Source organism: Thamnophis sirtalis, unplaced genomic scaffold (assembly GCF_051295495.1).
Source record: "Thamnophis sirtalis isolate CommonGarterSnake01/CBP01778 unplaced genomic scaffold, rThaSir2_p1.2 scaffold_1, whole genome shotgun sequence".
NCBI classification, from domain to species: domain Eukaryota; kingdom Metazoa; phylum Chordata; class Lepidosauria; order Squamata; family Natricidae; genus Thamnophis; species Thamnophis sirtalis.
Window position 1 is genome coordinate 38,875,325 of NW_028261381.1, and position 19,650 is coordinate 38,894,974.

The 19,650-nt window shown below is 38.5% G+C and overlaps 1 protein-coding gene across 6 annotated transcripts in view; it reads left to right on the forward strand.

The window, feature by feature from the left end:
* Positions 1–19,650, forward strand: part of QTMAN (queuosine-tRNA mannosyltransferase) — a 245,334-nt gene that overhangs the window by 23,082 nt on the left and 202,602 nt on the right. For 3 of the 6 annotated variants that reach the window (XM_087710840.1, XM_087710853.1, XM_087710867.1), the window contains exon 2: positions 17,514–17,604. The exons of the other annotated variants lie outside the window; for them this stretch is intronic. The gene's annotated coding sequence lies outside the window, so the exon portion shown is untranslated. The remainder of the gene's footprint in view (positions 1–17,513; positions 17,605–19,650) is intronic. 6 annotated transcript variants of the gene reach the window in all.

A 19,650-nucleotide genomic window follows, 5' to 3' on the forward strand; every position in this document is an offset into this window, starting at 1 on the left:
AATGAGAAAATGATATAATATATTGTTATATAGTCTAGATTTAATGATAAGATCAAAGATTGACTTCATTTCAATAGTTATGTCTAGTTACCAAATGTGGCCTTTCCCCCAGCTTTTAATTTTAATAACTATAATGCACGCAATCTTTTTTCTCCCCCTATTATTTATCTTTGAGGATACACACATACATGCTCTCTCTCTCTCTCTCTCTCTCTCTCTCTCTCTCTCTCTCTCTCTCTCTCTCTCTCTCTCACACACACACACACACACACACACACACACACACACACACACACACACCCTGAGACTTCAGTCTACAAATCATTCTGTGCTGCCTCCTCATGGGAGGGCAGAGACTTCCTATGAGAAAGAGACGAGGCACGCTGTGGGTATGCCAAGAGTATATACTTCTATTAGGGTTGCCCAAGATATGAACATTATCCCAATATTGGGCAGTAGTGACGTAGGAAGATGTTACAAATGAATGATCACTTTAGTGATAGCAACTAAGACATAATTTGTATTGCATAGGGAGTAGGCAATGATAAATCACTCCAGGATATAACCAAGGGAAAATGTCTGTGGAGAATCTCGGTCGTCTAAGTCATAGTTGCTCAAAGGTGCTTTTTTCTTGAGGAGGAGGAAGAAGAAAACGTTTTGCTTCTCATCCAAGAAGCTTCATCAGTTCTGATGGCGGGAGGATATAAGGATAGGTACTGACAGTTGAGACTGGATGGTGGTGGGAGCCTATCAGAACCTATCCTTCCATCCCCCCACCATCCAGTCTCAAGTGTCAGTACCTATCCTTCTATCCTCCTGCCATCAGAACTGATGAAGCTTTTTGGATGAGAAGTGAAACTTTTTCTTTTTCTTCCTCAAGAAAAGAATCAACAATCCAGTTGCTTTTGAAGAAAAAAACACTTTTGAGATTACCAAGAGAACCAAATGGACAGGCAAGATAAAGTGATTGAACAATATTGTGTTGGATGATTATCTTGACTGTCCATTTGATTCACAGAGTGCTAATGGTATTTATGATGCAGCTGAATTTTTTTAAAAAAAACCTTCTGATGCCTGGTTACTGATCTGACCATGCAGGGAAATAAACCTGAAGCTGCAAAGGAAATTACAGCGGCAGCATGAATGTAAGCAGCATAAACAAGGAAAATCTCAACAAAGTAAAAGCATTTAATGAATCAATTATTGTTTAACTGGGTAGGAGCATATGGAAATGGATTGGAATTTTATATTTCCAGTCAGAAGATGATATTGTTTACTATTCAAGTCCAAGAAACGGAGGTGAGCCCTATGTTCTAGAGTCGGATACAAGTGGACAGGGAAACATTTACCTTTTTATTATAATAAAAGCTCCATTTCTTTCTGATCTCTTGTAAGTTACTGCTTTGGAATTTAGTGATCAGAAGTGCAGGCTTTTAAACATTATATAAACAAATTATATTATAATGTCCTCTTTCTCACAACCCCAAGTTTACTTTTAAATAGGCATGGCATAAAATGTAAATGTGGGCTAGTTGCTGACTGATCAACATGTGGTAATGTGATTGTGGGTGCATGGAGATCAGACCTTAGTAACCAGGTCATAATGCGACGAAGGTGGGATACTGAGGAAAAAGTTCCCCTCAATTAATAGCGTCAATCCTATAAGTCCTTAAAATAATTGAATTTATCTTTATGATGGCGACTACCGCCCCGTTCGCTGCCTTCATGCCTGAGAGATAATCTTGGGAGTCATTTATTGAAAGGTTCAAATGTTTCCTGTTCGGAAATGACTTTAAAGATATATCAGATGAAAGACGACGGGGGTATTTTCTTAATTCTTGCGGGCCTAAGATGTTTGCTACTGCCCAAGCTCTAGCTGCACCAGCTCAAGTCTTTACAGTACGGTGGGACACTCTCTTAGCAAAGCTAAAAGGCCACTATGCTCCAAAACCGTCCCGTTACGCAAGGTGGTACGCTTTCCGCCAGTGTATTCAAGGGGAGACAGACGGTGAGCCAATATGTGGCCGCTTTAAGAAATGCAGCTATCCATTGCAAATTCCCTGATCTGGATGACGCACTGTTAGAACAGCTAATTTGCGGCGTAAAAGACGCTCAAACCTCAAACGCTAAGTATATTTTATCGTATGCTTGGCAGTTAGTTAGACCCAATTTACAGAAGTCTGTGATTCAATCTTATGTCCTGATTCACCTGATCTTTTATCCTGAATCACCAGGTAAAGTCTACCGTGTTAGTATGAACTTGGACAAAAAATAATATTAGGATGAGGGTAAACTAGTTTCTTTCCCTGTTTTGGGACATTAGAATTGAGTTTAGTGCATGTGATTCAGATCACATTCAGGAGATTGTATGAAATTGTATGCACATGATTCAGATCAAGAGGATTATATCTTGAAAAATATGTTACCTTGTATGAAGAGAATGGAGGTCTCTTGTTCTTTTCCAACAACCATCATCAGAGATAGGTTTCAGGTTTTTTTTAGAATTGCAACATGTGTGTACAATCGTGGGAGGGTATTTTGAATTATATGGAAACATGTACAGTAGTTATTCTGCAGTGTATAGTAGATCCCCCCCCCGCCCAACTGTGTTATTCTGAAAGGCTGAAAAGCAACCACCAAGTGGTTTAGTGCCGGATTACACTCAATTCTAGCACTTTTTTTAAATGTACAGTTTTTAATTGAAATCTTTAAACCAAAATATAAAAGCTTAACACAAAATATTAGAAAAGGAGAAAAAGCCAAAAAGATGCAAGAAAAGGAAAAAAAAAAGGTTAAAAATGGAAAAGATGAAAAAGTGTAAAGAAGTGCTTCCAATATTCTTCACAGCATTTATAAATGCAAATACATTTTAATCTCTTTGAAGTTACATCACGTTGCTCTCTTTTCTGTAATCTATCCTCTGCAGTTATAAAACCCATAACTCTCGAGTCAATTCTAACATATTTTGTGTGGAAACAAAGTGATTTGCTTTCACATGTTTCTGGCTTTGATTCAGAGGCGTAGGTATGTCCAGAACTGCACGTGTTTACTGGCAATGCTACTTTCTCGAAGAGTGAGTAATCTTCTGGGATTTTGAAAATGAAGTGAGAACCATCCATTGGCAATATGCCTTTAAAAAGAGTTGTTATACACTACTGCTGTTTAATAATGAAACATGATTCCTGATTATTAGGCAATAACTGTTAAATATTTAATACCTAAATATATCCAAGAAAATGTTCCTGGTCGTTTTTAATGTTCAAATATTCATTTTACCAGGCACAAATATGCATGTTTATTTACACTCCTTTGGTGCTACTGTTTAATTTAGTTTTCAACTTATTGTCTCTATCTCCTCCCAAAGCTCCAGAACTTCCAAGATAAGGCAACAAAAATACTGAAGATTTCCCTAATGCGTGTATATTTCCTCCATTCTCTGGTGCCTAGTTATAAGTTGTGTTTTAATAATACGGGTTTAAGAGACATTTTTAGTTGTGTTTTACTTGCATGTAAATGAAGGATCACAAACTGAATAGGTTTGGCATTCTTCCTTTCCAATACTGCTGATTGTAGCAGTACCTGACTCAAATACTTGTTTCCCATGCTCTGATTGTTTGATTTATATCCCACTTTGATTGCTTTATAAATAACTTCAGGCAATGGACATATCTAATACTTTGTGCTCCAATTTTCCCAACAAAAACAACCCTGTGAAGTATGTTAGGCTGAGAGAGTGACAGATCTAAAATCCCACAGCTCAGAGGTGGTATTCAGCAGGTTCTGACCAGATCTGGAGAACCGTTGGCGGAAATTTTGAGTAGTTCAGAGAACCGGTAAATACCACGTCTGACTGGCCCCACCCCCATCTATTCTCTGCCTCCTGAGTCCCAACTGATCAGGAGGGAATGGGTATTTTGCAGTAACCTTCCCCTGGAGTGGGGAGGGAATGGAGATTTTATAGTATCCTTCCCCTGCTATGCCCACCAAGCCACGCCCACCAAGCCACACCATGCCCACCAAGCCATGCCCACAGAACTGATAGAAAAACATTTTGAATCCCACCACTGTCCCAGCTGGCTTTCATGGCTAATGTTGCTTAACCTTTTCCATACATTTCCTCCAGATCTATATAGATACTGAGAAGGGGTGATCTGCACATATTCTGTGTTCTATGGGGTAGCCCAAATGTTTAGTAATTGCCAAATGAACATACCTCTTTTTTATTTAACAGGGCTGGGTGTGAAAACAGGAACACATGTATAGGTAGTCCTCCACTAAGGACCACAATTAAGCTCCAAATTTACATTGCTAAGCAAGACTGTTTAAATGAGTCTTGCCCCATTTTACAACCTTTCTTGCCACAATAGCAGTAGCACTTGCATACCGCTTCACACTGCTTTTACAGCCCTCTTTAAGGAGTTTACAAAGTCAGCCTATTGCCCCCAACAATCTGGGTTCTCATTTTACTGACCTTGGAAGGAAGGAAGGCTGAGTTAACTTTGAGCCTGGTGAGATTTGAACTGCCAAATTGCAGGCAGCCAATAGCCTGCATTGTAACCCTGCAGTTGTTAAGTTAGTAACATGATTGTTAAGTGAATCTGGCCTCCCTATTGACTTTGCTTGTCTGAAACTCGCAAAAAGTGAACACATGACCTGGGGACACTGAAGCCCTCATAAATGTGGACCAGTTGCCAAGCTTCTGAATTTTGACCATGTGACCATGGGGATGCCCCAATGGTTGTTAAATGGGAAAATGGTTATAAGTCGCTTTTTTCCAGTGTTGTTCTAATTTCAAATGGTCACTAAATGAATGTTTCTAAATTGAGGACTTCTTGCAATTAAATCTTGGATGATATGATGTATTGTCCTTCATATTTTTTAGATCTTACATTCAATTCCTTGCCTTTTTTGTGAATGGAGGAGAATTAAAAACCAGGGAACTTAATGTTTTCTCTTATGCTTTTTTCCACAGCCCCTTTCCCCCCTCTTCCTTAATTTATTCCTCATGGTTGAAGGCTTCTTGGTAGTGGTTTTTAGCTATGATAGGGCAGAAGTTTCATTTCCAAATGAAGCACTATTTTTTTCTGTAAATGAAAATTTTAAAAGCAACTCTCTGCTATTAAATGGAGGTGACCTGGGGATAATATAAGATAATATATTGTTTGTTTTTATGTTCTACAGTAAATCTTATTTAAGAGACTAAAAATTATCTAAAATCTTAACAGAAACGGCTCTTTGGAAAATGAAGATGCTATCTTGTATAAGCAAAATCAAATGCAATGCTTTAAAAGTGTCAAAAGTAAGGCGTTTTTTGAATCATAGTGAAACATGTGGTTGTAATTTTTAAAGTACTTTCAAGATGAAAGTAGAACATAGGTTAATATTTCCATCTTCATACCTGCAATTTGCATCATCTCTAGAAAGAAAGCTATCCACTTGTGAGCTATAGATTAAAAGCGCATGAATTAAATGTCATGTCACATAAGAGTTTTAAACTAGCTTGATTTTATTTTACTTATTATCACCTCCTATGAGGTGTGACATTGGGTTTTCCCTTTTCAGAAGAACAAAGACGTATAGCCTAAGTACCTGCTTTGCACTATGGCAGATGCTTTGGAAGGGTTACAGTCTTGACATTTTAATTTTACAGTTCAATTTCAGCAAAGTCTATATATGCTGCAAATATTTAATATGTTTAACTGGTTGCCATATCTACTTGTTACCATTTTTTTTCTCTGTAAACATTTTAGTTAATTCTGAATGTTGAATGAATTCTGATTTTCATTCATGCAACCTTGTGTGGCTCTGGTGACAAATCTTTGTAGGTAGCATAGCATTGTGCATATTGAAGGTTCTAGCAAGCTACATTCCTGAAGACCATTCCTTTTGACTGTAAACAGATAGTCCTCAACCTACGACCACAATTGAGCCCAAAATTTTTGTTGCTGAGTAAGACATTTTGATCACAGGGTTGCTGCAGCTGTTGTTAAGTGTTAAAAAGGCCATAAATCAGCTTTTTCAGTGCTTTTATAACTTTGAAAAGTCACTAAATGAACTGCTGCCAGTAGAGCCCTACCTGTACAGAGATAGCTGACAGTGATCTTGTGGTTGAATTATTGTAGCATATTGTATGTGAGTCCCTTCTTAAAAATGGTTTTAAAGCTCTAAATTACACTATCTCACTGTGTATAAGAAATGCTTCTATCTACAGCAGCTTGGCTGTAACTGAAGATCTTAAATAACAATCTTTGAGTACTTTTTGTAGGATAGGACAAGTAAAGTTTTAGGGCCACTTGAAATTTGATATCGTGTTATGGATGCTATCATAAAATGGTTGTCACAGGGTTGTGACCATTCAAAAACTACGCAACCTAGCCCTCCCAGAATGTATTGTACTACCCCCTTGGTATCTTTGCTTCTTGTAAATCCACCTTTTATAGAGCTGCAAGACAGGACCTTGTTTGTAGAGGCCCATGGGAAATAAGCTTAGCTTTGTCAGGGTTAAGTTTGGAAGTACTCTAATCCATTTATTCAGAGCTAAAATATCCCTTCTGTTGGCAGACTCCCCCCCCCCCCACAATTGAAGCTTTAAACAGAGATAATATTTAATACAATGTCATTTTGGAAATTGTGTGTGTGTGCCTGGGTATATGCACAAGAGAGGGGGGGGAGAGAGAGAGAGAGAGAGAGAGAGAGAGAGAGAGAGAGAGAGAGAGAGAGAGAGAGAGAGAGAGAGAGAGAGAGAGATGCCATAATGAATCTTCATTTTTATTATGTGATTGATATGTGAAAGAAATTAGATCACTAGTGAGACTTAATTTAAAATTAGTGGTTTGCTATAACTATTATTCATAATTTAATACATAAAGCAAACCCGAGTACTATTTGATAAGCAGACTTCATCACTATATAAAATCACTAAAGCACAGGTATTATGACAACCAGAATATATGCCTTCTTTTAAAAAACTGTCATAGTAAAACTTGTTACTCTGACTGTTACGGCTGCTGTTCTAGTATTTGATACTTGCTGGATATCTCATAAAAATCAAAGCCCATAAACACATTAGGGATGGAGAATTATAGCTAGGAAATAACGTATTTAAAATGAATTTAAAATCCAGCATAAAAGTCATGGCTAGAATTGTGGACTAAACCAGGTTAATTTCATTTGAAGTCTGAAGCACATTTAAATAAACATGGGTCGGCAGCTGCAGGGCTAAATTTTTGTAATACCCATAGACAAAGTTTGCAGCATGTATTTTCATAATTTTAAGAAAAGATTGCCATATAGCTATATGCCTGTTTTTGGAACAAACTATCACCAACTGTTGTTGTTTGCTTCTTCACTTGTGGATAAAAAAAATCTTGTAGTTTTAGTTGAAATGGGAAGTTTCTTTTTTTTGTTGATAATTATTCACACAAAATTTATAAATGATACTTTCTATTGCAGTTGAACCCAAAATTTCTGTTGCTAAGTGAGACATTTGTTAAGTGAGTTTTGCCCCATTTTGCCACTTTTCTTGTTATAGTTTTTAAGTGAATCACTGCAATTGTTAAGTTAGTAACATGGTTGCTAAGTGAATGTGACTTCCCCATTGACTTTGCTTGTCAAAAGCTCACAAGAAGGGATGACCCCAGGACACTGCAATTGTTATAAATAGTTGCCAAGTGCTGAATATTGACCAGGAGGATGCTGCTATCGTCACAAGTGATAAAACCAGTCATAAGTCATTTTTATAGGGCTGATGTAATTTTGAATGGTCACTAAATGAACTGTTATAAGTCAATGGCTATCTGTATTTCAATGGTATTAATGAATAAAGTTTCTGATTTGTTTTAGGATACTAGATACAAGTGAAAGGTATGTGTATAGAAAGTCATCCTATAGTTAACTGGGTTTATTTTGCTAATAGCAAACACATAGCAAAATTATTTAGCCAAAATAATTCTGATCTGTTTTTGAAAATTAAACACCAGTAGCAGTAGCTTAATTAGGGCAACAGCTTTTCTTCTTGTTGCAATATTTCATAATGACTGGTGAAAGAATTGCAAAAGTAAGAACTTGTCATAGAGTTGGCTAGTAACACTTCGTAGTGTAGCGTAGTGAGAGATGTTTGCATACCCTTACTTTATAACCCTGCACAATGCAAACAGTTTTTAAGCATATCATTTTTTTAAAAAAAATAGAGGAGTGTGTGTAAGAATTCATTGTTTTCAGATTCATTTCCACTTCAGCAAAAGTGGAATACATATTTATATGATCTCATAACGATTTCTGAAAATGCTCTAAAATAACTTCTAAAATTTGGTAAGGCCTTTCACTTGTGGAAATTCTACCCTAACTTATTCAGCAGTTTCCCATATCTACACTGCTGTAATAATGAAGCTGAGATGTAAATACCTTGTACATTTCTTTTCATTCTGAAACTTGTTTCTAAATACACTTTTCAGATTTCCCCACCCTAAACTTTCAAAGCATTTTGTCAGCAAGGTGCGGTGGTGGGTTCTAAATTTTTTTACTACTGGTTTGGTGGGCATGGCTAAGTGAGGGGACAGGTGACAGAGTGGGCATGGAAAACTTGACATCACTCATACACACACACACTCAGTCACATGCCCACTAGCCACGCCCACCAAACCAGCGAAAATTTCTGTTTTGCCAGCTGGGAGGCTGTCAAAGAAGCCTCGCTTTCCCCGTCACCACGGTTGCTTATGCCTCAGTGCCAAATGGTCCGTGCCCTCCCCTTATGGACTGATGCTGCAGGAGGGTAGGAAAGAAGCCGGTCTTGGGAGAGACCTTCCCTCCCCCTCCAGAGAGCCTGTGCTGGGAGAGAACGGTTCTCAAAGAGAATGAAGTGGGCATGGCGCATCCAGAGTTGCTGCTTCTTCGCAAAAGCCAAGGATGGAAGAGGTGCCTCTTCTGTCCTCAGTTGTTGTGAAGACGTGGCAGCTCTGAGTGTGCCACGCCTGATTTGTTCTCTGGCCCCTCTCCTCCTGCTTGGCTGCTACCACCAGGGTGCACCAGGGCAAGCGTGGGCTGTGTGTTTGTATGGCGGGGCATGGACTGTTCAATGCTGAAGTACAAGTGGGGGTCCTACTGCAGCTGGCAGGGGGCACTGCTAAGGATCAGCGCCTGGGGATTCTCTAACTGGTGCATGCCGGACTGACCGATTGACCAGAGAGAGGAGGCAGGCTGGTTTGAACATGGGTGGGCGTTTGTGGCCGGTGTCTCCTTGTTTGGGTGGGCGCAGTAAGATGCATGCCGTAGCAGTACCCACATTACCCCCCTCTCTCTCCGTCCACCTTCCTCCTGCTGTTTTCCCTCCCATTCCTCCCCTGAGTTACCTGGTCACAAGTTCCGAAGAAAGGATGGCAGGGTAGTGGTGGTTAATCAGTGACAAGACGACTTCCGGAGGGGTGCTCCCCTTGGCAGCAGGGACTGCTTTATCATATGCCTCCTTTCTTTCTCCAGTCCCTTTCTTTTTCTTGCTTGCCCTGGCAGCGCCCTGGCGGTAGCAGCGAGGATCCCCCTCAGCATTTTTCCCGCCAGTGGAAAAAGTACTGAGAGTTCACCGCTGCTGCCCTGCCTGCTGTTTGGAGCTCAAAGGGGGAGTGTCGGAACTTCAGGAGATGCTGGCCGCTGGGGGAGGGGGCTAGGCTAGCACAAATGCTTACCTGTGTGTAGGCAGGAGGAGGCAGTTCTGTGGATGCACGTGGTGAAGGTGAGGCAGGGCAAGTGTTGGAGCGGGCCAGTTCAGGGGTGTGGCCAGCCAGCTGTCGCCACTGGTTCGGTGACCCATGCCCAATTATCACTACCGGTTAACCCACCTCTGGCAGGGAGAAAGATGTAAGGAAAAAAGGGGATTGCTGGAATTTTCTTTTCACCCTTTAATTTTTTAATCAAAAGCATAATTCAAGGAGGAGCTGAATAATAATAATAATAATAATAATAATAATAATAATAATAATAATAATGATCCCACTATCAGTAATCTTAAAAAAATGAAATTAGGCTACCAAACAGCCAAAGAAGCTGAAAAAATTTGGATGATTTGAAACTCTATGGAAAGTCAGAAATAGAAATCCAATCATTGACAAACACAGTCCGAGTATTCAGCACCAATATTTCAATGTAGTTTGGCATGGAAAAATGCGCCACTGTATCCATAAAAAGGGGCAAAATCACTGCATGTGAGGGAATTGAAATGCCCAATGGCCAATTAATTAAATGCAAAGAAAATGAAGCCTACAAATACTTAGGCATTCTGCAGTTGGATAACATCAAGCATGGAGAAGTAAAAACTGTTGTCAGGCGAGAGTACACCAACAGAGTTAGGAAAATTTTGAAATCTAAATTGAATGGTGGAAATACAATCAAGGCCATAAATACCTGGGCAATACCAGTTATAAGATACACAGCTGGTATAGTTAACTGGACACAAGCTGATTTGGACCTTTTGGACCGAAAAACCAGGAAACTAATGACAATGCACTACAGTTTACATCCACGTGGTGATACTGATAGACTATATCTGCCCCGAAAATCAGGTGGCAGAGGATTATTACAAGTGAAGCAAACAGTTGAAGAAGAAAAACATGCACTGGCTGATTATTTAAAAGAAAGTCAAGAACATCTATTAATCGAAGTAAAGAACAAAAATCTACTGAAGGCCCAACAGACGAAACAAGAATACAGAAAAGATGTGATAAAATCAAGAATGGAGAGTTGGCAGAACAAAGCACTGCATGGCCAATTTCTGGAAAAAATAAAAGATAAAGTGGACAGTGAACAAACTTGGTTATGGTTAACAACAGGTACATTAAAGAAAGAAACAGAGTCACTAATCCTGGCTGCGCAAGAACAAGCTATCCGCACAAATGCCATTAAGGCCAAAATCGAAAAATCCTCTGATGATGCCAAATGCAGACTTTGCAAAGAAGCTGATGAAACTGTTGATCACATACTCAGCTGCTGTAAAAAAATCACGCAGACTGATTATAAATTGCGGCACAATTCAGTAGCGCAAATGATCCATTGGAATTTGTGCAAAATTTTTAATATTAAAACAGCAACAAACTGGTGGGAACATCAGCCTGAAAAAGTCACCGAAAATCAGATGGTCAAGATCTTGTGGGATTTCCGTATACAAACCGACAAAATACTGGCGCATAATACACCAGACATCACACTGGTTGAGAAAAATAAGGTCACAATCATAGACATCGCAATACCAGGTGATAGCAGGGTCGCCGGGAAGGAACATGAAAAAATCGTAAGATACCAGGACTTAAAAATCGAAATTCAACGACTATGGCACAAACCAGCAGTGATAATTCCAGTGGTAATTGGCACACTGGGTGCTATTCCAAAAGCACTGGAATTACATTTAAAACAGTTAAAAATTGACAAAATCACCATCAGTCAAATGCAAAAAGCCGCACTGCTTGGATCTGCACGCATATTACGAAAATACGTTACGACGTCCTAGGCCCCTGGGTGGGGCCCGACTAGTAACCAATGCCAAATCCGGCGAAACAACTGGCCGCTGTGATACAATTGCATAATAATAATAATAATAATAATAATAATAATAATAATAATAATAATAATAATAATAATAAATGACCTGAATAATATGGAGTAGTTTTGCTTATTTATTTTTATGTATTTAATTTCTATGCCATCCATCTCTCTCTGAAAAGTGACTCATACAATCACAGGGCCTGGAAGAGACCTTGGACTCTGAGCATATGAATTCAATAAACAAACAAACAAACAAATAATAAAATAGATCCCACGTGGCATATATAGGTAGTCCCCGACTTACAACAGTTCATTTAGTGATGGTTGAAAGTTACAACAGCACTGAAAAAAGCTACTTATGACCATTTTCCACACTTATGACCATTGCAGCATCCCCATGGTTATGTGATCGAAATTCCAGCGCTTGGCAACTGACTTATATTCATGATGGTTGCAGTGTCCCAGGGTCGTGTGGATCATCTTTTGGGACCTTCTCATAAGCAAAATCAATGGGGAAGCCAGATTGTCTTAACAATCATGTTATTAATTTATCAATTGCAGTGATTCATTTAACAACTGTGGCCGGAAATGTCATAAAATGGGGCAAAACCCACTTAAATGTCTCACTTAAAAACATAATGTTTTGGCTCAATTGTGGTTGTAAGTCAAGGACTACCTGTACACAAAATATAATATGGCTCAATGTAAGCTAATGGGACACCATAAGAGTCTGAATAAATAAGCTGTCCTGGATCATATAAGACCATCTTAGAGACTAATAGGTTTATCTAAAAAGCAGGAGAGCTCTGCCAGTGGGAACCAGTGAAACAATTCACTGTAATCTAACTTTATAGGTTTCTATAACGAAGAGTAAGACATATGAGACCTTATATTTATTTATTCAGCATGGGAATCTTCAGCCAGTCCAGATATTGAAAGGATTGATATAGATCAGGGGTGTCAAACTCAAGGCCCGTGGGCTGGATCCGGCCCAAGGGGTGTTTAGATCTGGCCCCTGGGGCTGCTCTGGAAACAGCAAAGGACTGGCCTGCAATGTCACTGCCACTGGAAAATGGCACATGGCCCTCTCGAGCTTCATTTTTGCTGGCAGAAGGTTGCAGGAGACCATCCCAGCCAAAAATGGAGCTTGAGAAGGCCATGTGTAGCCCTCCCAAACTGTTTTCGCTGGCAGAGGGTTGGAGGAGGCCATCCCAGTCTAAAATGGAGTTTGGGAGCCTGTTTTTGCAGGTACTCAGGCCACCACAAGCGCTCCCGACATGAGTGATGTCTAGCTGGCCATGTCCACCCTACCCCTTCCCCCCACAGATCAAACACAATCCTTTTGTGGCGCTCAATGAAATTGAGTTCGACACCCCTTGCATAGATTCTTGATTCTATGAGTGGTGCATGGTTATTCTTAATTGTCCAAATAATTTGTCTGGTGACTTCTGGTAATGAAGGAAACTCTGCCAAGGTCACTAGTTATGTGACCCCCAAAACTATTTTGTACTGTGTTTTTATCTCCCCCCCCCCATTAAGAGCTTTCTATAGTTCAAAGTTGTAGAACGCCTGAATCAAATCAAGTTAATAATTTAAGCTAGCTTAATATATTTGTATCTGTCAAGTACTACTACTAGGCAGGTGAAAATGTTTCACTTTAAACTGTTTTGTATGTGAAATATATTTTGTTTGTAATTTCCAGATGTGTTTTGTACTTGAAATGTTTCATAATCAGAGAGAACTGCTTTGAGTCAGCCTATTCTACCTTCAGAACAGCTGTATTTGCATTCAAACCAAAGCATTTCTCAAAGTAGAGGCATTTCCAGTTTTAAATAGTGTGATTCAAAATATTTTGCACATGCTGGTGTTCACTTATTAATTTAAATTGCCATTTCCCGGAGAATGATTACATTTTAAAATTTTAGCATTGAAGAAATACATTTGTTATTAGCCCTGCCTCAGAAAGTTTACCAAAAATTAAACAGTGTAGATTCATCATTTATTTATTTCAGAAATGTTGCTAAGTTATACCTGATTGAGGTTAGATGGAAAATCCCCGTTTGATGACTAAGTAGGAAACACTGTTGTTTTTTTTAAATCTCAAATTAATTGGCAATCAGTAGCCTCGAGTCCTCAGACATCTTTCTAGTTTTATTGAGGCTGCATTTTCTTGAGTCATTATGAAAGTCCTGTAATCATTAGCAAGAGAAGATAGTTTTGATTTGTTATCCAAATCATATGCAGGGTAATAATGGTATATCTACATGTAGGCACAGTTTCGAAATACAGTGTCAATTTTCTCACTTCTTTATTCACCCGTTTTAGGTTTTTTTTAAAAATCATTTTAAAATGTGAAGCCACCTGCTAATTTTCATTTGAGCATTGACTTCCCATTAGAATTTTGCAAAAATAAAGTAAAATAAAACTCATTCTGTTCTGAACAATTTGAACAGCAGTTGTAGGAACTGACCATTTCAACCGTATTAACAAAAAATGTATTTAAATAGGAACTAGTCAGGTATTGACTTCTTAGCAAAATAAAATCCACTGCACAATTTAGCTGCTATTCCCTGCCTTAATTTTTAACAATTAATTTATTGACAAAATCAAAGCATTATGGATCCTAGCATTTTCCCCCCAATTAATTTATTAACTAAATAAAATCAGTGAACACCTCAGTTATCCCTCCCGACCTCTGAAAACAGCAGTTCATTGATTAAATGAAAATCATTACGCCTAGTCTTTTCTTACTTCTCCTCTTTATTTCCAGTATATTAATTAATTTCTTATAGAAGTTTACAAGTCAATTACTTTTTAAAAAATTTGTGTGTTTGGAAGCCAAGTAGAATTCAAGGTTGGGTGTGGGTGCATTCATTTTTTTCCCCCTCAAAGCCCAATTTGTTTGTACAATGTTTTAGATTTTCTTTGCCAAGATACTATTCCTGCCAAGCTTTGGTGGCCTACTTTTCCCAACAGGGCTGTTGTACTTGTTAGATTCCAGCTTGAATATTCTCAGGAAAAGGATGAATTGCAATGATAAAACATAATGATACTGCAAGGTATTAAGAAGAGCTACCTAGAGAACCTCCTGGCAAAATACTTGAGAAAAGGGAGCTCATTTCCATAGCCAAGATACAGAGGTACAAATATAGATAGAAATGGTCTAGTGCATAACTTTCTTATTTGCAGCAAATCTACATTGAAAAGAACTATGATAGATTATAAACTTGGCAACAATTGAATTGAACAACTGAACAACTGACTGAACTGACTGTTGTTCAGTTGAATTGATGGGGAGAAATAAAGTGTTAACTTTCTTTGAGCTGACACAAGTAGGGAAAAATTTCCAGTTGCTTTCTATAAGTTGCATACCAGGTAATCCTTGAATTTTGAAATCATACAAGCAATTTTATGTGATTTTTTTAAATGTTACTTTTGCCTTCACCTTTACCTTTCCTTTATGGCTGCCCATCTTCTATTTGTGACAATAACCCCTTCTAAAATTATTGGTTATTTTGAAAACCAATTAAAAATCAAAATGGGATTGACAGTAGGTGGATGATAGGAGTTGAGATAAGCCCCCTCTTTGGGTTTATTTCAGGGGAGAGAAAGTTGGGTTCTTAAGGTTGCATGCCTATCAAACAAATATTCACAAAGTGCCAAAGATTGTTTGGCAAACACCAAGTATTTTCCTCATTCTGCTAAATTCCATTGGGAAGGTTAGTAATTCCTCATCAAAGGACCACAGATTACAGTTCATAAATCATTTTCTTCAATGTCATGTTTCTAAGTTTTCTATCTCTTCTTTGAAAGAGCTTCTTCATCTTCCCAAAAGATAACAGTATTGGAATAATTCCTCAGAGTGAATACAGATAAGCTCACAGATGCTTCTCATCTGCAATTCTATGTGCCCTGAATTTTATGCAGGTTGTGGTCAGAGGTAGAAGAGGGTTCCCCAAGCATTCTTGTTTGACTTGTTTCATGTTCAGGAAAATAGGTGTAAGTTTCTGCCTTTAAGGCAACAGAATCCACGTGCTTTACATGGTTGGTTCATTAACCATACTCTTTATAAAAATCAGTCCAAAATAATTCCAAATAATTTCAAAAGAAATTTTGAAATGGTGTTTTAAGAGTGGATCTATTATGAATGAAAACTGAAGAAATACAACAATATATTTCACACGATATGAGGCCACCTACTTCAAATAGAATTTACCTTCCCACGAAGTGCCTGCAGACAATACTTGTTGAGAATTATCATTCTTTGTAAAGTACTGTATTTATTATAGAATAACATAGTCCCAGCACTATTATATTAAGTGAACCCAGTTATATGCATATTGAAGGACAAAATTATGAGAAATAACTAGGTCAATGCAACTATTCCTGTGTATTGTTTTAGATTCCTGTATTCCATAAAATGTGAATATTTTAGTCAATCAGTGTGCTGCTTAAATTTGCTTATGCGCTTCATTAGGCATTGGCACCTGACTCTTGGGATTCTAACAGTGGTTGTACGTTGTAATCTTACCTAATGCATTTCTTCTTTTTATCTGTTGTTATGATTGTTAGTAGCTTAAAGTATATTTGCCATGGTAGTATAGTACTGTGGTTCAGATATGTTCTTGCCCTGTGGAATTCCCCCCTACCAGAAATAAAATCTCTGCTCTCCTGACATTTAGAAAGTTGTTGAAAGAACTTTGGTTCTTTCAAAGAGCATTCAGAGACCAAGCCATTAATTGGTAGAGATACCTAGATTTTTATTAATTAAGTATCAGGTTTATACAGCACTTATCTCACTGTAGAAATGAGTCTGGGTGGTTTACAATAAAGGAGAGCATTAAAGCCATAGAAAAATATGTTGGCAGAGCTGAGTCTAAATGTTCTTCTGCAAGGCCAAAAGAGTGAAGGTTAACCTCACCTCCGGAGGTAAAATGTTTCACAAGGTATAGCCAACAGCAGAGAAGGATCTCTTCCTAGACCCTGACAGTCAAAATTCTTGAACTACAGGCTCTGAAACATGCTGGACCTGTTGGGAAGCATCAAAGTAATAGTAATCTAAGCCCCCACCATAAAGGGCTTTAAAGTTTATAGCCACCACCTTGAATTGTACTTGGAAACAAACACACAGCCAATGCAGATTTTGCAACAGGATATTACATAGGCAACCCTATGAATGCCCATAACTGCTCACATTGCCACATTCTGCACCAACTGTAGCTTCCAGATACTTTTCAAGGATAGCACCATGTACAGTGCATTACAGTAGTCCAAACGGTGATGGACTAGTGCATAATATGAGCAAAGGCCCTTCTAGCCATGACTGTCACCTGTTAAGAAACAGAGGAGGGATCATGAGTCCAGGAGGACCTCCAAATTACATAGTGTCTTCCTAGGACAGTGCAACCCCATCCCATATATGAGATATATTCAACATTCTGATGATGTAGAGTATTATGGCTCTACGACTGGAACACTATCATTTAATTCTGCCATGTCTTATTAGATGTTAGATTTATTATTGTTTTATTGCTTAGTACAGGGGCTGTGGCCCATGAGTGGCCCATGAGGGGATTGCAATCAGGCCACAGAAATTGCCAGTGAATGTGCATGCACATGCAGAGTCTCACTTGCGTGAGCAGCGCTTGTACAAATGGAACTGTGTGAATGGTTGCATGCTTACTGGAGGCTTGCACAGAACCACCCCCCTCCTGGCCCACAAAGCCAGAAACATTGGGGAATTTTGGTGTAGTATATTGCTGCTGTGAGTTGTTTAGAGACTTGATGATTTGGGCAGCCTAAAAACAGCTTTAATTGATAACTAAATAGAGCCTGCACAGTTTTAATTTTGAAATAAATTCTATCTTTTTGACACTGTTTATCTTTTAATATAAACATGAATTTCGTATATTACTGTATAGTCTTTCTAATATTTCAGATTTTAACTTAGTGTCATTTCTTTTCTCTGACAATGGAATTATCTATAGAATCACCTTCCTCCTGCATCAAATAGCCTGGCACGCAAGTCATTGAGGACATGTGCTCATATTAGGCCTTCCATGAAAGGACGTATGGTGGGTGAGTGTCTCTGAGTGCGGACAGCACTATAACAAATGAAATTTTCTCCACAGAAGAAGAGATCAGGAGATCACCCATTTATATTCTGAATCGTTGTTCCTCAATAGGAGATCATACATATTGAATTTCTTGTGGTCAATCTTGCGTTGAGCAACTTAGGAGTGGAGAGAATATTTGTTGCTCTTATAACTGCTGTGTAGATATTAGGAACATATTGTATAACTTGCAAAAAATCTGACTTTCTCAAACACTTTTGGCTACAATTAATTTAAAGCTTAAGAGAGATCTTCCAAGGACATATCAGACGGGGATCCACAATTTGCCCAACAACAGTATCTATTGGCCTCATGTGAGGACAGCAATATTGTATTTTTTTTTAAATTGTAAATGTGTTTTTATTTTCCATTTTCATTTTCGTACAGTCACATATATACTGTGCATAACCGGGGTCATATAACATTAAACAATAAACACAGCCATTCCTCTTGTCAACAAAACCCCCCAAAATAGAGACCCAATGTACCTCTTTGACCCTCCATACACCCTTTCTTTCGCCCCCCTCCAACTTTCCATCTTCCCTCCATCATTCTCCTCTACCCTACTTCCCCTCCCCCTCTTCCCCTCCCCTCTCCCGGTACACTCCCTCCCTTCCTTTTCACCCTCCCTCCAGTCCTCTCTCCCACCCTCTCTACCCCTCTTTCTTCTATCCCTCTACTCCTCCCTTCGGTGTATTTCTACTATCTATTAATATATTCAGCTTATCCTATTTTTACAGTGGAATTAAAGAGCAGCAGTATACAAATGCAGTCACGTTACTTTAAAATCTAACACATACTATATATCCCCCTCCCCCCTAGCACCCCACCTCCCTCCCCCCCCCGACTTCCCAGAGCCCGTACACGGTATAGATTTTTAACAAACACAGTCTAAAATATATTAAGACAAAAGAAATAAAAAAAAAGGAAGTTAATAACATCTCTGCATTGAACTCAGCTTCTTCCTGTTACACTAACTTTGAGCAGTTTAGATTGTTCCTAATGTTAAGCATAGGCTATCTGTAATTTCTTAGTCCCATATTTGTTTTGTATATAGTCAATCCATTTTTTCCAGTCTCGTTTATATCTCTCATTTGAATGGTCTTTAAGATATGCCGATATTTTAGCCATCTCGGCTAGGTTTGTAACTTTCAATGTCCATTCTTGAGTTGTAGGCAAGTCTTCCTTCTTCCAGTATTGCGCCACCAACAGTCTTGCTGCCATTATTAGGTGTAGAACCAAATTAGTCTCTACCGCTGTAAAGTCAGTACATATACCTAGTAAAAATAACTGAGGAGTAAACTTTATCCTCCTTTTAAAGATATTTTGCATAATCCACCACATTTTTATCCAAAATGCCTTAACCTTTTGACAAGTCCACCATATATGAAAATATGTAGCATCGAGAGAACCACATCTCCAACATTTAGGCTGTACATTCGGATACATAGAAGCCAGCTTTCTAGGATCTAAGTGCCCTCTATAAAACATCTTATAAAAATTTTCTCTCAGGTTTTGTGCTTGTGTGAATTTCACATTTCTTACCCATATTCTTTCTCATGTGTCCAACATTATTGGTTCTTCAATATTTTGAGCCCACTTTATCATACAATCTTTAACTAGTTCCGTTTCCGAATCCATCTGTATTAGTACATTATTTTGAGGACAGCAATATTGGTGAACTTGATATGGAGGCATGGCCAAAACAGGCTGGGTAGGCAGTGATTTTCTACTTTGTAGGAAACCATATCTTTGGGAGCATGAGAAAAAGCTCTAGGTCTTGACAACATCCTTCATGTATGGTAATACAAATTAACATTTCTTGTTACATTCATGTTTTTCTTCTTAGAAAGCATGGATTTTTCTCTGTGGTAACCAGCAATTTGTATTTGCTTTCTTGCCCAAAATATAGATGGACTTGTTTCCCACCATTTCCAAAGAAGGAGCATATTTCCAACAAACTTTTAAGTGATGACGGTGTAGTCATTAAGTTGTCTTAGATAAATAACTA